Below are 23,813 nucleotides of genomic sequence, written 5' to 3' on the forward strand. Positions count from 1 at the left end.
CATAATTGATTTTAATGATAGCTTAGCATTATTTTGAAATGAAAAACCCAAATCAACAGCTCACGAGCTGCAATCAAGCTAATGCGAAACCAGCCCGCCTGCCAGCGACTTGTTTTTTTAGGCAGCTGCTTCGGAGAGAGAGAAGAGCAGCTTCGCACCTGAAAAAGGGAGAAGACGTTTTGAATAACAGAGTTATTCCACGAGCTCACAGAAGCAGAAGCTACAGGATGAGGTTAAACAACACTCTTCATGTATTTCAGATACAGCGCCCACGAGGATTTTCTGAACTCAATTTGTGGTTGCCTGCCAAAAACAGTTGTAAAGATCTGGGATTAATGTTGACCCATTTCCTGAGGAGGGATTTTTCAGATTTGTCAGGAGAGCTGCTTCACCTATGCTTAACCCGTGAGTGATAGAAACCCGAGTGAAAGGTACTGGTTTGGAAAGAGAACGAATTACCGTCAAATCAAATAACTCTTAGACTTCCCGTTCTGCCCTGAATGTAGCAGGAAACTCACAGCCTCATTTTTGTTAAAGGAGAACGAGTCAACGAAGCTTCGGCCAACTTAGGTTTGTTTATTTTATATTTTTATTGAGGACATTTTTTTTTTGAGCTCACTATTATTTTTCAATAAAGGCAGAAAATGTTTACAGGTTTATAGGAACAATCTGCCTTAAAAGGAAAGTTTTCAGTCATTATCTGCTCACCCTCACGCTGATGGAAAAGTAGATCACAAAACATTTCTGGAGCTTCACAGTAAAACAGAGTCGCAGCGTTCTCATAAACAGCTGAAGTAGCTGGAGACTTGATTTAAAAACATAAAATGTCTCCATACAGCTTGTCTGCAGCTTATTAAGGTGAAATCTTCGCTGTGGCTGCTGAGCTAAAATCATTAGAACAAGCTCGATTGTGAGTCACGAGTTTGATTAACATTTTTTCACATCAGTCTGAAGACTTGATTTCGCTAGACGTGCTGTACAGAGATTTCTTTCAGTTTTTCACTTATTTCTTTCAGTTATTATTTTCAATGTTTTAAATCAACTTAAGCTCCAGAAATTCTTTTTTGGACTACGAAACTTATAGCAGATAGTAAAGAAGGAAACAGTTTCATTTTTTGGGTGAATTGTTCCTTTAAATTCCAACTTTGGAAATCACTTCTGTGCTTCTACAGATCACACACACTGAAAAAAAAAGAAAAGGACTCCAGGCTTTGTTGACTATAGATATCAGAGTTGGATCAAGACAAGGCCAAAATAAATCGCTCTCCCGAACATAATTATAGTCCTGAACGTTCTGCATGTCACGTCACATGTCTGCTGCAGAGTAATTTATATATACAGGCAGCCTCTCTGGCTAATCCGAGGGCTACAGTGGAGAGTATTACGAGCAGATGATCAGACAAAGGTGCTCCAAAAATAACAGTGTAATAGTGAGAGCTCTTTTCAGTGTCAGGCAAGAACCCGTCCTCAACCCCCTCAGTGGGTGTTGTAATCTGTATGGCTGACTGACCTCTATATGTGTGTGTGAGAGAGTGTGTGAGAGAGGCAGAGGATCCTCAGACAGAGTGAGGGAGTTGTATAATGAGAACGAAGGAGCTGCTGGGAAAGGTATGATTTCTCTCGCCGTGCTACTGAGTGCACACTCTGGTGCTGCTGAGGCCCCCGGCAGCTCACTCCCCCTCTTTGTCCTCATCGCTCCAGAGGACAGCGGTGCTCCGGGAGGCGCTGAGGATCCTTTTGGCCGTGTACACGGCCAGCCATGTTGGAATAAATCTGTCCTGTAGCTATAAGCATTATCTCCTGAGCCCTGGGCTGGCGTCAAGAGCTACAGCTAAGGCGATGACGATGCCATGCAGGCAGGAGAGGAGTAACTGAGCGGTGGAGGAAAGGGTGGAAGAACGGAGGGGTAAACTGATGGAGGACTGACTTTAAGTACAGGATTAGTTTGACATTTTGTTGCTTATTAATCCACCAGGAGCTTTAAGTTTTGAGTTTGTTTGTTTGTCAGCAAAATGACAAAGGCTGTTACATTTTGGAGGAACACAAATTATTTTTCACCTCCTTCACTTCAAGACAGGGCACGTCCTGACATTTTCAAATCCTGCAGACGGTAAAGTCAATTGCAGAAATACGATGACTCCACGTCCTGATCCACATTCACAGGTGCTGGACCAGTCATCCTCTGGAGCAGCTGTCACAAGTATTTTCTCAAACTTCAGAAAGCAGTAGCTATGGAGCACATTTAATGGTTTTCATTAGTACATAACAAATGCTCAGATGAGATGGTTGCAGGACTTTCCCAGCAGCTTCAGAGTCAAAGTGTTGCTAACATGCTAAAGTAAACTGGTGAACATGCGTGCCGATCATCGGCATGTTAGCATCGTCTTCCTGCTAGCATGCTAAGCTAAGCTATGAACATTTTGTGATTCCAGCTTCTGACTTAACTTACACACACGTGATGGATATCAGTCTTTTCATCCCGACTGTAGAAAAGGAAATTATCCTTTCAAACAGAGAAATCAAAGAAAATACTGGTGGTGATGAGCTGGTAGGTGTCCATGTTTATATGTTAGGATTATTCTGTTGTGACTCAATCAACTGTATATAAACGGCTCAGTCTTCTCGACTAGTGTGAGCAAATAAAAACCTCGAGTATCTGTTGAAGGCCGACGTCCTGCGTCACATATGAATGGCCTTCTGAACATCTTCTGCCTCGCTGTAAATGACTTTGACCCCTTCCAGTCTCGTCTGGCGTATCTGGACACTTCAGATATTCTATAACCGCTGCTCTTTACTGGTGTTTACGGGTTACCGTGGCAACAGTGATCCTGCTTCATGCTACGTTGTGCCAGTTGTTCTCGTCGTGCCTTTCAGCAGCCGGCGGAGAACATGCCCCCCGGCTTCGCTCTCAGGGTGGAAAGAGCGTCACATTCTCGACCACTGACGGCGTCCTGACGGAGCGCGGATCGGCATCTCTGCCTCTGCTGTGGATGAGAGAAGCCTTCGCTCTCTGATTTGAACAATAAAAGCTGTAATTTACTGTCGATGCTATAAAAAAAAAAAAACCTGCTTTTAATGAAACGCCAGTGTGTCAGCTGTCTGTATGACAAGTAAATATGCAGTACATATTTTCTTCTGTCAGTGACAATCAAAAGTGCTGTAAGAAAAACTTGGCACAACAAATCTCTGGCTGTTTGTCCTTGATTGACTGATTGATTGATCGGTGTAACGCCGCTCTTCAAATATTGATTTCAAGTGATGCTGAAAGTTGAGCTGAGATTAAAATCGTTCTCACGTTCATGTTGTTCGTGCAGACCATCTAACCGTGATACTGTTGTCGACAGTAACGTGTATCTCTGAGGCTACGTTCACACATCTGTTTCTCAAATCAGAACTGATTTTGGGGTTGCCATGGAGGCGACGTATGCGTGAGTAACTCCACACGCTGGTGACGCAGCTTCCCAACACGAGGGCGCGATCAATCACCTCGCTCTCCAAACAATCAGTCTGTCAGGTTCGACGAGCGGACACTTTCTTTCAGCGCGACCACTGTGACTTCTCACCGCTCTGCTCCATACAGATGTCATCACAAGATTTATTATCTATTTAGTTTATTTATATTTGTTAATTCATCTTTTCATATATTGTAACATAAATAAATGCATTTATTGTCATATAATATATGTTATATTATAATATGTTATATTAAAACATCTTTTTTTAAGGCAATATTAGGTAGAAATTGGCATTTTGTGTGATTTAACTGTCGTGAATACAAATTTTAGATCTGAAACAATTTGTCAGACGTGATGTTAACTGCCAACAACAGCGCTGTGTTGGAAATCAAAGTCTTGAAACAGACATCATTTTAAAACTGTTTTTTTTAAGGTGAAAAAAGTGACATAATGATGCTTTAATGAACTGAGTACAGTTTTTTGCAAATGTACAGTACATCTCAGTGTGACTGTTGATGGTTGATGTCCAACAGCGCTGGAATATGTTGCTAACATGTTAAATCATAAGTGTTGAAGAACAACAGCAGACATCGTGACGTAAACTCCTCGCTGGGCACAAACAGTTTTGAATCGTCAGCGCCTCGGGCAGAGTGGGCAGAAACATCGCCAAGCTAAAGCCGGCCGTGATGTTCTTTGTTCATACAGACCTCAGTTATGGGATTAAAATGGATTTTCCTTCTAGCTTTGTCGAACAGAAAAAGTGCTGCTTTCTGTGGCGCTGTCACTGCTCTGTGGCAGACGGAGTCCAGGCGCACCCATCAAAGCTAGTTTATTTGCTCAGCGCTCGTGAATAGACCAGTTTCATCTTCACCCACGACAGGGTGTTATTCCCTGTGTTATTTCATTACGCCACATTTTTGCCCTCTTAGTAATACTTAATCGGTTTAGCAGATTGACACGCCGGGGAGCCAAAAAAAAAAAAAAGTGCAAAGAGGGAAAAAAAAAGACAGATGGAGAGGAAGCCAGAGGTGGAAGAGGGAGAAACTGACAGAGACAGATGTGCAGAGAGAGAAAGAGAGAAGCCGGAGTCGGAGAAATGAGAGAGCGACCGGTTAAATGAAAGGGACCGAGCGGCGGTCCACTCCAGCTCTGCGGTTGCGGGTGTCTGTCCAGGCTTAGCAGCCCGCGGATGAGAATGGGCCACAGTCGCTGAGATGTGCTGCTAGCTTTGGCCGGCTCCCTCGGCCTCTTCTGGCTCCGTGCTGAACTTCTCCTCTATAAAAGGAGAGTGCTGGCGAACGTCAGCGAGGCCACACTCCTTATAGCCCAGAACAACCCCTGGCTCCTGGGACTGCTTACTCATCCCCATTTGGCACTCGTGCATCTTGTGAAAAAAAAAAAAGAGCCTCCAAACCCCCTCCATCTCTCACAATCCCAACGAGCGCCGGTGGAAAAAGCGACAGCCACAACACTTTCTCATGGTTAAAAGTCTCCACTTAAAGACATTGAACTTGTCTCCAAATCTGTGTCATGTTTTTTTTTCTTTTTCCTCCTCAATTCATCGTCTTGAGGAGCAGCCTGAGGGCGATTATGACATTAGTGTGGAAATGGTAATCATGAATAAGAACATTAATTAAGAGAGATGTTTTTTTTTTTCCACCAACATGTAAAAACATACAGTTCAGACTCATGATGCAGGAGGGGGTTAGAAGTCGCCACTTTCATGTCTGGAGGTGGAGGATGGTGGAGGAGTTGCAGCAAGAGAGAACCACCGCCAAGCCACCGACCACAGTTCAAGTTACAACATTTATACATGTGAAACTACTGAATATTTTTAACGTGGGACCACGGCATTTCAACATTTTTTTAGCCTGACACCGCTGGACGATTTCCAGCCGTGGTTGTGCTGACGAAGCTGGCTGACTTGAACAAGACCTCGGGACAAGTCGAGCCGTGCTGTTAGTGACCAGCCAGCCACTTTAATCCAGAACGTGATGTTTTTCTAACCCCAACAAGTCGGTTTTGAGACTGTAAGCACCGCGCTGTCCCATCATCAAGCTGAAAACTGAACCTAAAGAGATGTAAAGTTGCAACTTAAAGAAATGTAAAGTTACAACCTATCTGTGGCCTGTTCTCACACCTCCTCTGGACTGAATACCACACGCACATCTGGTTTGAGGAGGTTTTTCTGTGGGTCGGCTTCGAATCAGGTCCAAAACTTTCCTCAGCTCTCACTTCAGTCACTTTATAAAGATTGAAACTCTCCTGGAAAATCCCTGAAATCCTGTTTGCTCAGTGAAATAATGCTTTTTTATTTTAGCTCATGACATTACAGAGCACGTGTTATTAAAGCAACCACATCATCGAAGCTAATTTACATCTAATAAACCCAGATCTCCCTACCCGCCCTCGCTCACCAGCTCCAGACTGTCTTGGGTGAATTACCTTTAGTCAGAGGGAGGGGCCAGCTTCCCTGTAAGACAATGAACACTGGCGGTCAATAAACAGGAGGGCGTGGACACACAGAGCGCCACAAAGCCGCCGGTTCCGTGGTGGCCATGTGTGACACCATGTGAACAAGAATCAAAATCCCTTCTGTCATTCATCAGGCCCTCAGCGGTCGGCCGTTGTCATGACTCCTCCGCCACCAACAGTAGGACTTCCTCTTTTGTTCGTCACGACTTCCATCCCACTGCGGTCCAAACCTTTATGACATGCTGTGATTTGTCATTAGTCATTCAGTTAAAAAAAAAAAAAAAAAAAAGCCCTCAGAGTTTATTCTCCAAAGAAGGAGCACAAACAACAGGCCTGTCTTTGTTCTTTAATTCATGCAGATTGTAACGTCTTCATCGCAGGTAAAAAAAAAAGAAAAGCCGCTCGCAGCCGATGACGTCGGGTGAATAGGAAGTCGTTTACGCAGCAATTCTGGAACTTTATGCCACAGCTCAAGGCTTTGCTGACTCCCTGTCGGCTAAATGTTAGCCATCGTGCTGTGAGGCACAGCCACTCATGAGTGAATGACAGCTTCTTGACAGCTTCATTAAGACCACAGATGGCGGGGGAAGTGGAGAGAAGCTAGAACAAATGTAACGCTTGCGAAATGTGAGGGAGGCCGCGGGACCTTTTCACAGCTTGTGCGGCTGGCCCGCGTCCAAGCAGCCTGTCTGGGCAGCCCGGCCCCTCTATCTGAAATCTGGCTTGGGCTGAGATCACGGAGCCCCTGCAGGTGAGATCCGATGTCACGTTGGTAACTGCTCTGCTGTTGGTGGGTGAGGTCCAACTGCTCCGTCCTGCAGACGATGGAGGACGTGTGATGACTTACACCGAGTTGAATCCCGTCCACCCTCCGCAGTAAAACAATCAGTCTGGAACTCGCTGTAGGACTTTATTTTGACAAATTAATGGGAACATGAATCTGACCGCAAGTCTTCGTCGAGCTTACACGCTCCGTCTGTTGTTCTCATGACATATGCTTTCAAAGGAGCCGTTCTGTCAGTCAGTCGTTAAGTATTGATTCCCACGTTAGTCAAAGCTTCATTGATGCTTTCATGAAAACTAACCTCAGAAAAAGAAACCCAATCGATAAATATAGAACAGACTGAGGTCACCGTGGGAACGTACAGGGCCGAGTGGTTATTTGGCAACAACACGACTTATGTTGGATGAATTGTTGGGGAAGTCCAGTTGACACTGCATACATATTTATTAGCTGTAAAATGACGTCTGTGTTAAATTCAGTGATTTATGAGGGAGTGCTGCGAGCCAGCTGACATTAGCATGAGTGACAGAAACTGCTCTTCTAAAAAAAAAAAAACCCTGAAAAAAAGCACATGACCTCTGGGGATTTGTTTGGATGTCTTATTTTCTGTCTCGCCAAAAACAATGAACGCAAACCATAAGGACATTTCTGACTGCTGGCTAACTGACCAGTCCCCAAGCGTCTGTAACCGAACACGGCAGGACTGTCAATCTTCAAGTTTCTCCACACGCTGAAGCAGAGTACACAGTCTGCAGTGGTGACTCTTCTTGTGTAAAGTGTTCGGAGGCTCCGTCGTGTTAGCGCCTTTCCAAAACCAAAAATAACAGAGCAAAAGTGAAAGAGATTTGTTTGTGCAAGAGACATTTGCACATTATTAGCTGATTATCTTTCATTCAGATGACCAAGAAGATGTTTCCAGTTGTATCATTAAATCTCTATCCTCAAAAACATTCCTCATGTGTAAATAAGACTGAAAGTGTACAGCCATGCTAGTGGTGCTAAATGCTAACATCAGCAGGCTAACATGCTCAAAATGACAACATGAACATGTTGAGGTTTAGAAGTTACAGCGTCCGCCATGTCTACCAGGTTAGCATGCTAAACACACAGCAGATGGAAGTGTGCTCAGAACCACAATGATCACACTTCATCCTGAGGAGAAAATAAATTACTGTAATGAATTTAAAGATAATCCGTCCTCTGTGGACTCTAAATGTACGATATTTCACGTGGGTCCCCGGATTTATAGTAAACATCTGGCACGAAAAAAAACCCGCTTCAGTTCAGTTCAGTATCTTCTTCTTTTTCTCATAACACTGCTGCAGCTGACTGGATCTCGTCTGGAGCACACAAACACAATACTGCTGCTTTATTTCCATGTCTTATAAATCTGTGGTTCGTGGGTCCTTGATCGGGATCCTGGGGGCCGCAGTAAAAAGGGAAATGATTTGTTTACAGTATGATTCTATCCTTGTCCTTATCTGTCCTTTCTGCAATAACACATCTAAAAGCAATATCTTTATCAGACAGGGGACCCTGGGAAGAGAATCTTATCAAACAGGGGTCCAATTTGTGTCCGTTTAGGAGTCCCTGACATGATTATGTTTGAGAACTCTTGTTTTAAATGGATTTTCAGCTTGCAGGGATGCTTACCTGGGCTCTGTTAGCTTTCGCCTCAGTCCCTCTGCATCATTCAGAGCTCACATGAGCGTATTATTGTCATACAAGTCAGCTAGAAACTTTAACTTCACAAGCTGTTTGAAGACTTAATGACTGTTTTTAGAGTTAGTTAGCTTTCTTTCCACAGTTGATTCAAATCTCCCAGCAGCCGTCATTTCAGCCAATATGATTTTCGTCCAGCTACAGATGAGAAGCCTGCTTTTGTCTTGTTCTGTGTGAAGTAAAGGATCATTGCCTCAAAAAATTATCACACTTTCTGAGGTGCCGTCATTAGCTCTATGTCTGCTTACTGGACAGCACAGCTCAGCGGACTCGGCATCAATTACAATCAGAGACGAGTCAATTTATAATGTTGGAAAAGACCTGAAAAAGAGTGGGAGAGACAGAGAAAAAGGAAAAATATGCATCTGCCTGCCCTGTACTGTGAACCGAACGAAGACACTGAGCCAAACAGAGACAGGAAGTCAGACGAAATGACTTTTGGTGCGCTCAAAAAAATCCTGAAGTCAATAATCTGGAAACCACCGAGCAGCAGAAGAGTTAATGTGATCATTCGATAGTTCAGACGTCACACATGTACACTTTTGCCAGGGAACGGCTAACGCCTGTAGAGAAAAATGTGCATCATTAGCCTTTTCAGACACATACGGGCACCTTCACACACACACACACACACACACACACACACTACCACGAACACACACACACCGGAGACCCAGGAGAGTCGGGTTATCAAAATAGAACTGGATGAATACACTCATGTCGTGAAGCTGTCAAACTAAGAGGAAAGTCTCAGGGGGGGTCAGAGGATAGAGTTGCCATAGGATCTGTGTCTAGACTCTCTGCTTCCACCTACGCAGCATATGGTGCAGCCTGATAACCGAGGGGCCGGAGCGAAACAAGACCGGTGCATGTTAACGAGGGAGAATGACCAGATATGCTAATGAACGTGCCCAGCTGCTGCTGCAGCAGGTGAAGCGGAGGGCTGCAGAAAAAGGTGGGCGGATGCTATCAACAAGTTTTCTAAATCCTTAATGCTGGAGGGCGAGCAAGGTTATTCTGAGGTAGACTCTTTACAGTCATCAATTCACGTATAAACCGGTCGCTGCGCTCTTATTTCAATCACTCTGTTTCATGGCCGTGTTTCCTGGTCAATATTTTCGGCCCATACGTGTGGCGGTGCCAGGGAACTGCGGTGAGCCTGGTATGGGCCGGAGCCAAAGGCTTGTCCACTGAGTGTCTCATAAAAGGCAAACCACACTGAGTCTTACAGCCGGACCGGCCTCGAATCGACACTCGGCCCGGACCATTAGCGGTTAAAATGGGCCGTGGCTTACAAATCCAACTGCTGTATGCTCTCCATTATGTTTTATATCTGTTCCCACATTACATCGGTGGAAAGAGTGAAGTAAAAACGGCCTGAAAGCAGAACAAAAAAACTCCCAAGGCGGAACTAAAACACGTTTTCCTCAATTTCCGTGTGTTTCCACTCAATTTCAATTCTGACTCTCATTTTTCAGGACATTTTAATTTGTACCTGCAAAGGCTGATTAGTTTCTGAATTTCTTTTTTTCTTTAAGCCTATGCAACTCGGCCAGCAAATGACATTAAAGTTAGCATATGATGCCAATGTTCATGTTCATACTTTTTATACGACTACAAGAAAATGTTCACACGCTGCAGCACCTTTATTCACCCTCTGTCTGAATGTGTAATGCCTGTTTCTTTAACTACCAGCATGAAACTCTTTACTAGCAGCATTTCTTTGCTCTCCTCTCTGACACCCAATTAACACATTAACCTTCAGAAGCAAATCAACTTTGAAGCTGTTGTGCTCAACAAAAGGCAAACACGTCCTGTTGTATTAACATTTTAATCAAAACTAACATTTTATGCCCCCAATGTTTCCCCCTGATATCGAGCATGGTATTCAAATTCGATAATTTGCAAAGTGTTGAATCAGAGTTAGGAGTTACAGTATCATGACATCACTCCTCTGTGCAGCTGGAACCAACATCGCTGACTTTACAGGACATTTCCTCAGCATGATGCTCTGAACATACAATATGTGCATTCCTTTTTCTAATGAAAGCCTCCGAACACAAAAAAACACGAGACCTTTCACTTGTAACAGATGTTGAATTTCAACCATGTCTATAACGCTCAGCACACCGTGACTTTCTGTGCATTACAGAAATCTGCTGCACACACAGAAACGTGAAGCATTCTGGACGTCCTTGTGCATTTCCTGATGCATTTCCTCATTTCACAGTCGACCCACCACGCCGTCCTTCGCACATGCACGGACACAGACTATCATCCACCCTCCTCTTCCTCCTCCTCCTCTTCCTCCTCCTCCCTACCTGCAGGACCTGAGCTCATTGTTTTTGCCCTGCTGATTAACCTCTCCACGCCCCAAGGAATGTCTCACATTGGGTTCTGGATGAATACGGGCTGTGCCGGCACCAAAACATGCCCAGCTTTTTCTAATGAGTTCCAGCCGCTCAGGGCTCTGGGCGAGTTAGCCCCGCTGTGATTGGCACCTGCTTAGGAGGACGGTGTGGCTGTGAAATGGGATGAAAGCAGAGTTTAGCTGAGTCCGTCCTCACAGCGATCAATAATGAGACAGCGAGGTCTTATTTGACTGACTGAGATTACGAAAAAGTATGATGTTAAAAATGCTTCATTATTTCAAGCTGCTTGACGTACTGACGCCAGGAAATTATATTTGTGGAGACAGTTTGCTGCAACTAGAGAATAGAGCAGAATTATGTATCAGAAAAACTTAAATTATTTCAAATAAGTCACGTCTGTGCTGTAAGATTTAAGTAACACAAGCTTTATGATGTGAGCTGAATTCAGTGGGCTACTGTATCCATAGAGACTTTTTTCTGTGCTCTGACCTGTATAATTTTATCCGACAGGTAAAGTGCATTGCTGATATTTCACTAGATTTTTTTTTTTTTTTTTTTAAGCAGAGACGAGAGCAGAGAATAGAAAACTGAGGTTAAATGACACAAAGGGTGAATAATCAAGGATCAACAAAACAGATGTGACCAAGAAGGGGTCAAATATTATGAGAAATATGAAAAACAGGTCTGTAAAAACATCAAATACATGCATGAAGCAAAGTAAGAGGGAGGAAATTCAACCATCCAGAGCACGATGATGGATACTGGCAGTGTTTTTCAGTAATAAACCTCGGAGCGTGGCGGTGAACAGACACTGAAGAGCCCCGATATTGAGAGAGGGAAGCTTTTGAATGCCAACTCCATTATCATAAAGCAATAAAAAAATGTTTGTCTTTGCTTCGAAAGAAAAACAAGACTCCTTTCTTTGATAAAAGAAAAGCCTTAACTTCAGTTCTCCCGTCAGCTGTATAATTAAAGGAGAGACAAAGAGGCAGTTATTGATTACAAAGTCTAGATAGAAGTCTAGCCCTGAAGACACATCGGCTTTTTAAACAAGGTAAAGAAGTTTTTATGACCTTCGTTGGCCGACATGTGAGATATTCCTAATTCCTGAGGACGATACTTTACAGGTTTTCTTTGCTATCACTGACTGTGTTACATCTGGACGTCAGCACTGTCGTAGGGTTTGTTTCATGGGCTCAAACGGTCAAATACAAACACCAACGTAAACTTTAAAAATAGCTGAACTGCGCCTGGCGTTCCTCTATTTTCCACTGTCACTCTGAGCACGTCAGCACACTTGCAGCCACTCAACATTTGTTTCATTCCAGACATTCATGAGCTTGTGAGTCACAAAATCAGTGAGTCATAACATGAAATAAACTAATGCTAGTTAGCACATTGTAACTATATTTTTTATTCGTCTCCTTCATTTGCTTTTTTCTTTGGTCTTTATAGAAGCTATAAAGTATTAGAGGTTGGGGGACAGTGGCAGTCGATCCACTCCATCATGAAGTCATGATGATGTGTTGGATCTGCAGGTCTTTTAGCCCGAGATGGCATTTTTATCCAACAGTGACGCCACAAAGATAAGTTCTGCTAATTTGATGACGAACCCCGCTCCATTTTGTTTCCAACAAGACGAGCCTCCCACTGGGTTATTGAAACGTGAAGCAGCAGCAGCAGGAAATGTTCTGTTTCCATTAGTAATACATCTTCACAAAAGAAGTGCTGATGTCTGACGGCGCGAGCGAGAATGTGGGAGTGAAACTAAACTCCAAAATTCAGTTAGAAGCTGCAAGAGCAGCCGGGCACAGTGAGACTTTAGAGAAAAGAGCTTTTATGCGAGTTGCCAACGCAGGAACACTTGCTGAGCCAGTCAGTTTAGCGCTAAATGTAGCTTGGGTTTGGCATCCGTTGAAATGCACTGGGTTTACACAGTCGTGAGGTCACAGTGGAAATACATGCAGCATGGTGTGGTGTAAGCGGGCTGTACCGCACCCATGGAACAAGCACAAAGGGTCCATATATATTAATGTAAATATGGATAACTTATGCGCACAGTAGAAGCCTAATTATCACCATTAAATCCTTTTGTGGATGGTTTGACCCATCATGTAACTTTCTCCTGTATAGTTGAAGTAATAACAGTCACATGGTATCATTTCCCCTACGATGTTACACTGGATGATGTTGGCTACGCTCCCTCACAGTCAATCCTAACTTTGACAATGTATTACAGCAGAGACCTTTGAAAACTCACACACACCTTTAAGTCAATAAATACAGCAGTGTGTGTGCTGGTGAGGCCTGGCTGCCTCTCTCTCTCTATCTAAGCCCTCTTCAGGCTGCGGTCAGGAGCCTGTTCTGGGGCAGGAAGGTGTAACAACAGCGTGTCTGCTTTGTTTTGGGAAATGAAGCACAGGATCACATCGATAGCCCCACGCTGCAGCTCACAGCCAGTCCCAGGCTCTCGGGTTAGACATGTCTGCTCGCTGCCTGGTCACCCTGACAGGACCTCCCCAGCAGGAGTGATGCTTCACATAATGGGAAATCAATTCTATTTTTGTTGCCTGGGTAGGTGGGCTTAAGGAATAATTACTCAGTCAAGGAGTGGGGAGACGGAGGGAGAGAGAAGGAGAGGAGGGGGGAGAGAGTGAGGCTGTCCCTACAGCTTATCCACTGTGGTCTTCCTGCTCCCGCACTGATGTGAAACCAATACCATTATCCAGTTAAATCCTCCGTGGACTGCTCCTGCTCTGTAAGAAAAACAGCAGTGTGAAGCTGCGCCATCGACGTGTGGAGCTCCTTAATGAGATTCCTCTGGGTGCATTCTCGAATTGCTGGGATTTCACGATTCTTTTAGCGCCGACTTCTTGCCGTCTGGCTAGCGGGTCTACGGGGAGGCAACAAATGATTACACACTTAAACACCCCGGTGCTCTTAACAGGACACTCCATTTGTATCAGTCAGCCCCCCAAAGCCCGACTGCCCAAACCTCACACATCCGCCTGAGGAGAGGCAGTAATAGGCAGCTATGAGCAGCATTACTCTTAACTGTTGATCAGATAGATAGATAGATAGAAAGGGTGATGTTAATTTGGGTCCCAGCTTTAGGGCATGGCTACTATGTGAATGACAAATTGCTAATCCAATCACAATAATCTCCACAGCTTCACCCTCTCATCCAAACATGGTCACCTCTGTGCCAAAAACAGCATGGCGACGACCGTGATGGCAGTCTTGAGGCTTCAGAATGGTAGTTTACATCCCAGTGGGTACTTACAATCCATAGGCTACTTTGGTACGTGCTAACTAGGCTAACAGGGCTAAATTACTTAACTGTATTTGCTTGAATAAAAGATGCTGCTTTTGTCTGCATGTAACATTTACAAAAGTGTTGGACTTGTTCTCTTTGCTCACTTTAAATCCAGATTGTGCTGCATTATGAGCGTTATGTTGCATCATGTTGCCGTGCTTCAGAGTTTCCTCGTGTTTGTTGTCTTCCAGAATATGGTTACATCCTGGCATTAACACAAGAGGACCGCTGTAAGTCTGTGTTTACTGTCAATCACATGTAAATTGAGTGTAAATGGTGAAATCAGTGTGAACAGCATGTTCAAACAGCTGCTGAACATTGGCAGGTAAGACACACAGAAGCAGACGGGCTGGTAACAGCGACACTGCGACAAACTGACATAGTTTAAAAAGGAAAGAAACAACATAATGTTTTCCAATTAATGCCGATTTTTTTAAGAAGGTGTGAATGATCAGGGAGGTTAAGTTTTGTAAGTTTCCTCTCACTCAACCAACAACTCAAAATTGTGTGAATTTTAAGGGGAGCCTGGGGATTTTTGTGTTGACTGGTTAAATAAAGAAATCTGTCGAAACCAGGAGCGACCTGCCGTCCGAGCGCTACTTATTTTTTCTTAGTTCAACAGGACGGGGTTTGTTTGTAGTCCTCTGATTGGTATAAAGATCTCCAGATGTGGCCTGGCCCATCTGATGGGTCCATCCCACTTCCAATCTATCTGTGTCCATTGCACCTTTTATTAATATACATTACTTATCCAGATTAGATATGCAAATACAGATTGCATGTTAATTCCAGGTGGAAAAGGAGTCAGGTAGATGGATGGATTACTTGTGACCCTGATAACCTCCGAGATCACCCAATCAACATCCTGCCACAAGCAAAAGCACAGTGTTGATTAACAGCTTTGAAATCCGACAGCCTGTTATCTCCCCCTTTTCTCAAACATACAGTTCAGACCCTGAATCAAACTCCTCCTTTTTCGTCCTCCCCCGGTTCTCCCGCTCCTCCTCCCCTTCCCTCACACTGCCTCCATCGCAGCAGGCTGTGCATCTTTTGTGAAATGTGTGAAAAACACAATGAGGGGTTTAAGACGACTGAACTTGGGGTTGAAATCTGGATGCATCTCTGCCCAACCCAATTAACACAGAGTCAATAGAGAGCAAATTAAAAAGGCCCCGGGTGGTGGACCTTGCCAGAAAATGCCAACGGAATCAAGACGGTCAAGGCCGGCACAAAGGCACGAACTCCCTGGTTCTGCACAATCCTCCTGAGCTCCCCTGATTAAAGCGAGGGGAGATTATTTAGGCCCTTTTCTTTCACCGTGAGGGTAAATGAGGGGAGAGGGTATCCTTTCAAACAGGGCAAAGGGCTGGGAAAAATGGCCGACTTTGGGAATGGGAACCATTGAGGCTGCTCACTGAGGTGTGAACGACCCTCCTCCCAAAGACAACATCCACAGTGGGAAAGAAAAAATCTAAATGAAAATGGAAAACAACTCGGGTTAAGACAAACATTGGGAAATACCAGCCTGTCCCGGAAAACTAGGGGCAGGACTTTATATATAACCAACTGTTTATAATGATTTCCATGAATGCCTTGGACTTTTCCACATGGACTGCAGTCAACGTTGTAACAATAATTACAAATATGTTTATGGTTTGGACTGGCCTATTTAAGCACCAGATGAGCGGGATTTCCTCCGTGGAATCATGCGAGGTACGTAACGTGGCTCCTAACATCACGTTGAAGTATTTAAAGGAGACTTTGTGTACCATTCCTGATTGAAAATGCGTGCGACACTGAATTGTCCTGATGTGGCTAATCCCGTCCATCTGTTCCCCCCCGTGTTCATTATACTAAGAATCATTTTCAAATACCATACGCATGATTCCTGAGCGTGCCAGGTCTCTGTTTAATGGATTCTTGACCTTTATTTCAAGAGTTATACAAGTGGGTTGCAGGTCTCAGTGGCTGCATGAATACCTCACCATCCTCCCATACTACCATCATAATTAGGTCCCTCCACTCGTCTAACCGACTACACTACGTGACTCCTGCTTGTCCAATTTAGTCACAGCATGTCAGACTGGAGGTTAGGAATCTCCAACCCCCTTCCATAGGACCTTTAGTAGATGATCCACCCTCATTTTAGCCAGAGAGCCCCATGGAGACACCTTTCACTGGGCAAAGCCCTCTCCTGGCAGGATGTGAAGCAGCGAGGGAGCTAAACTAATTACAGCTAGGCCCGTCTCCCTCTCTGTCTAAGCCAGGGGCTTACCCAGCACAATGGGGCCTTTAGCAGAGTGCCTATCCTCTTTTAGCTCCACGGTTTGGAAGCACTACGGCCTACAAAGGGACTTCCATTAGTGTAATTAGAGGCAAAATGAAGTGCAGTTTTGTTCTGTATCTGTAATAAGTTGTTTGGCATGTTTTTTTGTCTGTCGTTGGTGCGATCGAGGGACCTCCGGATTCTTTTAGCCTTTGTTGAGCACTTGGGTGATAATGAAACACACCCAAAGGCTGAGGAGCCATATCTGATGAGGACCTCTTTTGCTGTTTGTTTTCTCCCTTTGTGTTGATGCTAAAAGAAAAAAAAAAAAGTTAATCTTATTCCCATGGCAACCGGCCTCTGGGGTAATTTGTGAGGGAGGATTATATCTTGTCGTGTACCTTAACACCAGATTTTGTTCTAAAGTAAAGTGAAAATTTTGATTGTTTCATATGAAGGCTCTTATTACCGCTGTGAGATTAAGATGCAGGGCTGAGCTTCAATATAAATTTGTGTATATTACTGCTAGCATCTGAGCTAAATCCATTGACTTCAGTCCAAGACTTCAGTGGAATCACAATAGGTTTCCTATTTTGTGGCCGTGTCATTAAGACCCAGTTGTGTGCAATGTGAGTGAACATCAGCAACATAACCAGCTTGATTTCATTGTTTCCTTCCTGGCCATGTCATGAACCCGGCACGTGTATCTATTTCCAATCATGCCGTCTGCTTTAAAAGCTCGACATGAGCTAGTAACGGCTGATTCACTGAGGTGAAATGCAGCGTTGTCTATAAAAATGTCTCCTTTTACTACAAAAAAAAATTAAATAAGGTGTGAGCTGGCTGCAGGGAGATTGCCAGGAAGCTGAAAGTTACACCATCTCTTCTTGCTGTCGGTCATATCGTTCATCATTTCCATTATAGTTAATATAGAAATATCACAGTAAAAAACAAACATGGTGTAGGGAAGGCTGGTTCATAGAGGCAGAGGAGGTTCCTTTCTCCTTTTGAATTTTGAAGAAGGCTTGACTTGAATTTTGTTACAGGGAGTAATTTCTGAGCTTTTATTTAAATGAAACGGATCCCTGTGGGACCACAAGACAAATATCACAGTAGGGAAAAAGTGCTGCAGTTTTTTAAAGGTGCAATATGTATGAATTTTAGTTTTAAACATTACAAATTAAGATATACTGTTATTATCTACTGAAGTTAGCATGCCACCCAGCTAACACTGGCCCTTCCTGGTCCAAAGCTCTGGCGCTAGTGGTGTTAGCACCGTCGCTCCTTCGCTGAAGACTGACAGGAAATGTGGTGAGAAAAGGTGTGTGCTTTAAATGTTCCCAGCCAGAACTGAACCATGGACCATTTTGGTTCCGTGCTAAGCATCTTAAACCACAAAGGGTGCGGTTAACATAATGTTATTGTCATTAAATAACCTGCAGTAAATCTTGCAGTACAGTGCTGTGTGTTAGAAGCCTGTTTCAACCTTGAGTTGCTCTCTGAGAGCAGCTCATCTCCCCCCAGCGGACAGGCGCAGGTGCTCAAACCATTAGCCAAACTGGAGGCGTCCAACATCCTTGGGGAGGAGAACCAAGCGGCCTAAGTTATCCCGTCCCAGTAGACCCGACCTGGGCTGAGTGATGGTTTCCCCCGGTCCCCCTCAGATCGTCGACCTTGGCCTGGGAGAGGAGTGGATGGACGGCGGCCATGGTGTTGCTGCTGATAGCCTGCAGGTGTGAAAAGATGTCCTCCATGGAGGGACTCGGGGGTCTGTGGGGACGTTCCTTGTTTCTGGTATCGTGTTACTTTTGGGAGGCACTGCTGTCAAACATGTTGATGTTCAATCAAGACTGTGTGACCAGTTACTGCTAAACATTATCTAGACTGCAACGTTCCAGCTGTTTGAGTGTGTCTGAAAGAGAAGTAATTTAAAAAGACAGTATTACACATTACAAAAGCAACGTGGAGCACTCTCACCTGCATCATTAAAAATTGAGTTCCGGCAAGTGCGCCGCTCTCGGCTCCGGGGAACAGCTCGTCTGAGAGCTGTGTGTTTTGATGGTGGGTCCGCGGGGTAAAGAGGATGGAGTTTCTGTAGAACGGGTGAACCATGAATTATGGACTTTCTGGCTCTTGGATCGGGGGGGAAGACCCTGTGAAAACTTTGTTTATCTGAAATTGCAGCTGATGGTGCCTCACAGACTGTTCCAGGAGGTATGCAGCACAAAAAGAGTTATGCCCACTTAAACTGCACTGTGAAAGCCTTCTGAAAGAAAAAATGTCACTTGAAGTTTACTACTTAACATTTCAGCTGTATAAAATTTATTACAGAAGTGTATTAATTTAAAGCAGAGGCCTAGAGGGAACCAGTACCTTCAGGCAGAGGCCGTATTTCGAGTGTCTTCTTCATGTCTGTAAATAAACTTTATGAATCTATGGGGTGAAATGAAACTCGACACACACAAATGGACAATATATATGGCGCACCGGTGCCATCAACATATTTTCATTGTAATTCTGCATATGGTTTCGGAGTCGTTAGCATGGCAGTCCATTTTTGGGCCGTGACGCTGATGATGACAGCCCCCGTTGCCCCCTTCAGCTGTGCTGGGTCTCACACTAACCCTGTTGCCTTCAGGGTCCCCCGTCCATCTGCTAATGGGCCCTTCCACCCTCACGGTCAACCACCTGGATATCCGTCACCACCAGGGTCCGGGGCCTCTAAGATGTGCCACTGCTGAGTCTCCAAGAAATTCTGTTCCCAGAGGAGGGGGGGCCTGATTCAGACTTTGTCATCATCTCCTCACCCCGGTCTCATCTAGTTGTCTCACTCGTCACCTCAACTGAATTCTCACCGTAATGGCGATGTTGAGAGGAGGCTGCAGGCATCGACAACTGGGAACAGGACAGGTGACGGAGAACGTCTGGCACGCTGCGTGCTTTTACAAGGCTTGTATCAATGAAAGGCTGCAGTTAACAGGGATCGAGTGTGGAATGTGTGGCTACAAGAAGAGTGAGACCACCATGTGTCAGCACGCTGTGAACCTAAAGACCAAACTAGTTAGATATTCTGTGAGAAGGCGACTGAAAACAATGTGTGATCTCGGCAGGATCAGCTGCTCAGTGCAGAATTCTGATTTACCGTGAAAATATTCTCTCGGTTCTTGTTCTTTTTTTTCTTTTTAAATTAAATATTCACTTGTTAATAACCAGGAAATCTGTGTATTTTGTTCCAAATGAAACAGTTCGGATCAGCTTTATGACAGTTAAAGTTTCAGAAAGCATTAAAGAAAATCTATTCTGATCTAAAAGGTAATGTTAAAGGTTAACAAAAGTATAAAGCTCGGAGTATCTGATCTCTGTCCTTATGTGTTACATAAAGCATCTCACACACAAACACACACACTCTTACCTGACAGACTGTCAGTACAAACTTCCTGATGTTCAAGAGACATAAAGGAAGAAGTATAAGAAAAGTCTGAGATGTAAAGACATTTCAGTTATTGATGTGAGTTTGTGAGTGAAGAAAAAAAAAACATTTCTGCGTCAGACTGGAAGTTTCTGAGGATTCACACTGTGCTGCCACCTCTCTGTCTGAAGGTGTTTTGTAACTTTTTTTCCTGCTCCAGATAAAAAATGTTATAGTTGCATGATTAACAAACCTTTAATCAAAAAAGTTGTGAATATTTTAAAGAGAGCAATTTGTTTAAAATATTCAACAAATGAGCGTCTGAATTCTATGTTCGGTTTTGCAGAGATGTCTACTGAAGCTAGCATGCTAAGCAGCTAGCCTCAGCCTGTCCTGTCCAGTAATATCACTTCAAACTAGAAGAGCTGATACTCTGATAGCTCTGTAGTTTTAGCCTAGAGACATAAAAGTGCTGTGTTTGCTAATTAAAATAAAATAAAATAAAATAAATTAATAAACTGCCAAGAAACAAAATGTTTGTATCTCTATTTTTCTTAACAAACAGACAATTACAAAGGTAAACTATCTGAAAACTCACATCTTTTGAACTCGTCAGTTTTGGTTGGTCTTTCCACAATCCCCCTTATGTTTGGTGGAAATAAATCCTCAATTCTCAGAGCGATATCTGAACATTTTCAAGCCCTACGTCTGCCTGTCGTGTCTTCTCATCCCCAGTCTCAGTCCTGGTCAGATCTGCTGTAAATCACCTCTGTACTGTATCCCCCCGTCTGCAAACTGTCGTCTGTTGGGCTCAGAGGTCGTGTTCGCTGCATGTCTGGAGTCCAGCTGTGTTCACGAGGAAGCCGGGTGACTGAGCCCTGTTACCCTCCGTGACTCTCCGCGGTTGCAGTGCTGGCAGACTCCAGCCAGCTAAAAGGGCCACTTAGCTTCATGGCTTACAGAGAGCTAATTGCTAACGGTAGTTAGCATGGAACCTAGAGCCAACGAGCAGCTAGTCGAGTATAACGAGCAGCAGTGAGCACTTATTCTTATTAACATGATATGACTGCGGGGAGGGCTGACTAAATGTGATCTCAGTTGGAATTAACATGCAAACAAAGTAGAGAAACATGATTGCCTTCAGGCAGGACAGGTAGCTTATAGCCTACACGCCCCCATCACAGCCACAAATTCAACCCCACTTAGATAAATACACGATACGGAACGATAGGAAAGTGTAATTTACTGAGGGAGAAGATTGCAGCACCGCGGCGTGTGTTGATAATGTGCCCCAGTAAAACAACACAGGTTTATCTGGAAAATACTCTGCGATATCATCCCGCGGGCTTCCAGGTGCCTCGTCAAATTGTTGCTTCGGTTGTGGCCTACACTTTTTGTTAAAATCAGTTATTGGAATCTGTGCGGGCCCTCCAGGACATCAGCGGAAGATAAAATGTGAGGCTACATGTGAAAATAAAGTCAAAGTTCATCAAATATTCATTGTGACAGAAGATCTGACAGATAGAAAAAAAGAAAAGGAAATTAATGAGGGAAGTTGGAAATGGTTTGAAAGCCAAGTTACTATAATTGACGTCATGCCAAACGTGCCAAACCCATTATTTTTGCGAGGATAGTCACATTTCTCCCTGATACTGTGCCATTTGTAGGCCGGCTCTGGAGCGATGCTGCGCCCACTGCTACTCAAAGTGAGAAGTGAATAATGAAGTGGATTCGGTGGCTTTGAGGGCAGAGGCGAGGGGGAAGAATTAATGTCAGCGTCGAATTAATAGACAACTGTGCTCTTCCAACCTCAGTGTATGAGGATGAAGGTCCGCTAATTAAAAGCAAAACAAAGAAAAGATGATAAAAAAAAAAAACTGGTATTGAGGCTGTGTTCTTCAGATGAAAGACACTAATGCCGCTAGTTAAAAGAAAGGCAATTAGATGAGTGAAAAGCTGTTAAATTGAAACTGTTTTCCTTTTTTCTTCTTCTACCTTTATCACCTCTTCTTAAAGGAAAGTTTCATAACTCCCTCCTGTGCTTGTGAGGGTTACACAGGCTGTTCTATAATGGCCTTCGTTGCTCTAACAGCCGCTGTAATTGTCGCTCTGCCCAGGATTTGTGCTCCAGCAGCCTCTTGACTGACACCAGATTGCTACACATTGCTATGGAAACAGCACTGCACTCTCGTCCTCTGGTTTATTTACGGACAGGCGATCCTAAACACACCGCCGGCTGAATCCCCAACTTGCTCCACAGACAGCGGTTGACACCTGTTATTGGTAATCTATAGAAAACGGTCAAATACGTGCGTCGATCCGTAGCTCCGAGGGGAGCTGCGTGGCCTAAGTGCTGCAAAAGTTCCCTGCAAAGCTGCTGTCGATATTCTCATATTAAAAATGGATCAAATGACCACATGCATTATGAAAGATGTCGCTCAGACTGGCAATTATCTGTAACATTTGCAATAAAGAACACATCTGCAGTGCAGGACAGGAAGCGTACAACATGGTGGAACTGCTACGCTGCATTTAGCCCGTCACGTTACCCAGGTAGCTGCTGCTAACTATATGTTGTTCTTCCATCCATGACCCAAGCTACTGTTAGCCTGTTAGCTTAGTCAACTGTTAATGTTAACACTGCTAGCAAAAAGCTGTGGACCACTGGGAGAGAGAGAGGTGTGCAGGCACGGGGCTAACTGGTTAGCATGCTAACTTCAGCAGATATCTCAGAAAGTCTTTACAACATTATGTTTACTTCTTCATATTCTGGTGATTAAAGCTTTAAACTACAATTCTTACAAATATCACTGTTAACACATACAGTACGATGATACTATGACAGCATACTCTCAGTCCTTATGATTATGGAGGAGTGAGCAGGTGAGTGTAGACAGCTGTGGAGCAAAATATGTGAAGTACCTACTTGTTATCGATTACATATAGCAAGAGGGTGATATGATTACCGTATCAATAATTTGTCCCACCTCGATAGTGAATAGTGGACACACATTTGTCTCTACATTAATGCTAATGCCCTGTGTCTGTGTCTGCAAGTCAATAGTCAACTTTTTACTCAAACTAAAACCACGACCATATCAAATAATCAAGGTGATAATATCTCAGTATTTACAGCTTTGCAAGCAGCCGACAGGATGCCAAAACATCACTTACTGCAGTTTTGAAGTGAAAGAACTCTTTATTATTCAGCAATGTAGTAAAAAAAAAAAAAAAAAAAAAGTAAAAACAATATAAACATTGTCACTCGACAGATTTCTGCCTGCTGGATGGTCGGAACACTGCCCATTGTTTCTGACAGCCAATTATTCCAACATCTCAGTAGTCAGAGAAATGTCCCATTGGACCAAAAGCCCATTTGTTCGACAGCCTGTTGTTCAGGAAACACACTGTTCCTTAAAATCGTACCTTTCTCTTCATGGTGATGATAAACACAGTGACACAGCAGGTTCAGGTCTCAAAACCTTTGGTTTGCTTGAGGAGAAGATCATGTCTTTGGTTAAAAATAAGTACAATAATCATGTCAGGTGAGTACATGAATTGGTGATACCGGAGTGTGTAACTCTGGAACAACAGGTCTCGCCAGCAGTGGGTGTTTCATTTCGTCAGACAAATAGGCTTTTGGTCAAATGGGATATTTTTCAGACGTCTGGGGAACAATGGCACGGCACCGATGGATGGTAATGCTGTCTTAGCTCTGGAAGCCTTCCTTTTTTCATTGTTTAATAGCCATATACCATACTACAGTCAAAGGACAGACACCACCATCACATCTGACTTCACCCTCAGCACACTGCACTGCAGTGCAGCAACAGGACTGCTGCATTTTGAATAATGGACATGTTTCATTCTTTCAGCCTCCTCAGTGTTTCTCAGCAGGGCGCCTGGTTAAACAGCTGCAGGGCCAAAGTTATTAGCCAACTCCTGTTAATAAGCTGAGTACACAAAACTTCACTTTGTTCCTGAAGTTTTTTCAGATTTACAAACATACAAAAA

The 23,813-nt window shown here is 43.9% G+C and overlaps 1 long non-coding RNA gene across 2 annotated transcripts; it reads right to left on the reverse strand.

Moving 5' to 3' along the window:
- Positions 1–212: 212 nt before the first annotated feature.
- Positions 213–3,381, reverse strand: LOC119025943. Of its 2 annotated transcripts, XR_005076971.1 has the most exons (4): positions 3,296–3,381; positions 2,648–2,984; positions 2,450–2,503; positions 213–2,229 (listed from the first exon to the last, which is right to left on the reverse strand). It is a non-coding gene; the product is annotated as an uncharacterized LOC119025943 (long non-coding RNA). The 2 variants fall into 2 exon arrangements; XR_005076970.1 differs by having other exon boundaries at positions 2,648–3,355.
- Between the last annotated feature and the right edge of the window lie 20,432 nt (positions 3,382–23,813).

Source organism: Acanthopagrus latus, chromosome 9, assembly GCF_904848185.1.
Source record: "Acanthopagrus latus isolate v.2019 chromosome 9, fAcaLat1.1, whole genome shotgun sequence".
Classification (NCBI taxonomy): domain Eukaryota; kingdom Metazoa; phylum Chordata; class Actinopteri; order Spariformes; family Sparidae; genus Acanthopagrus; species Acanthopagrus latus.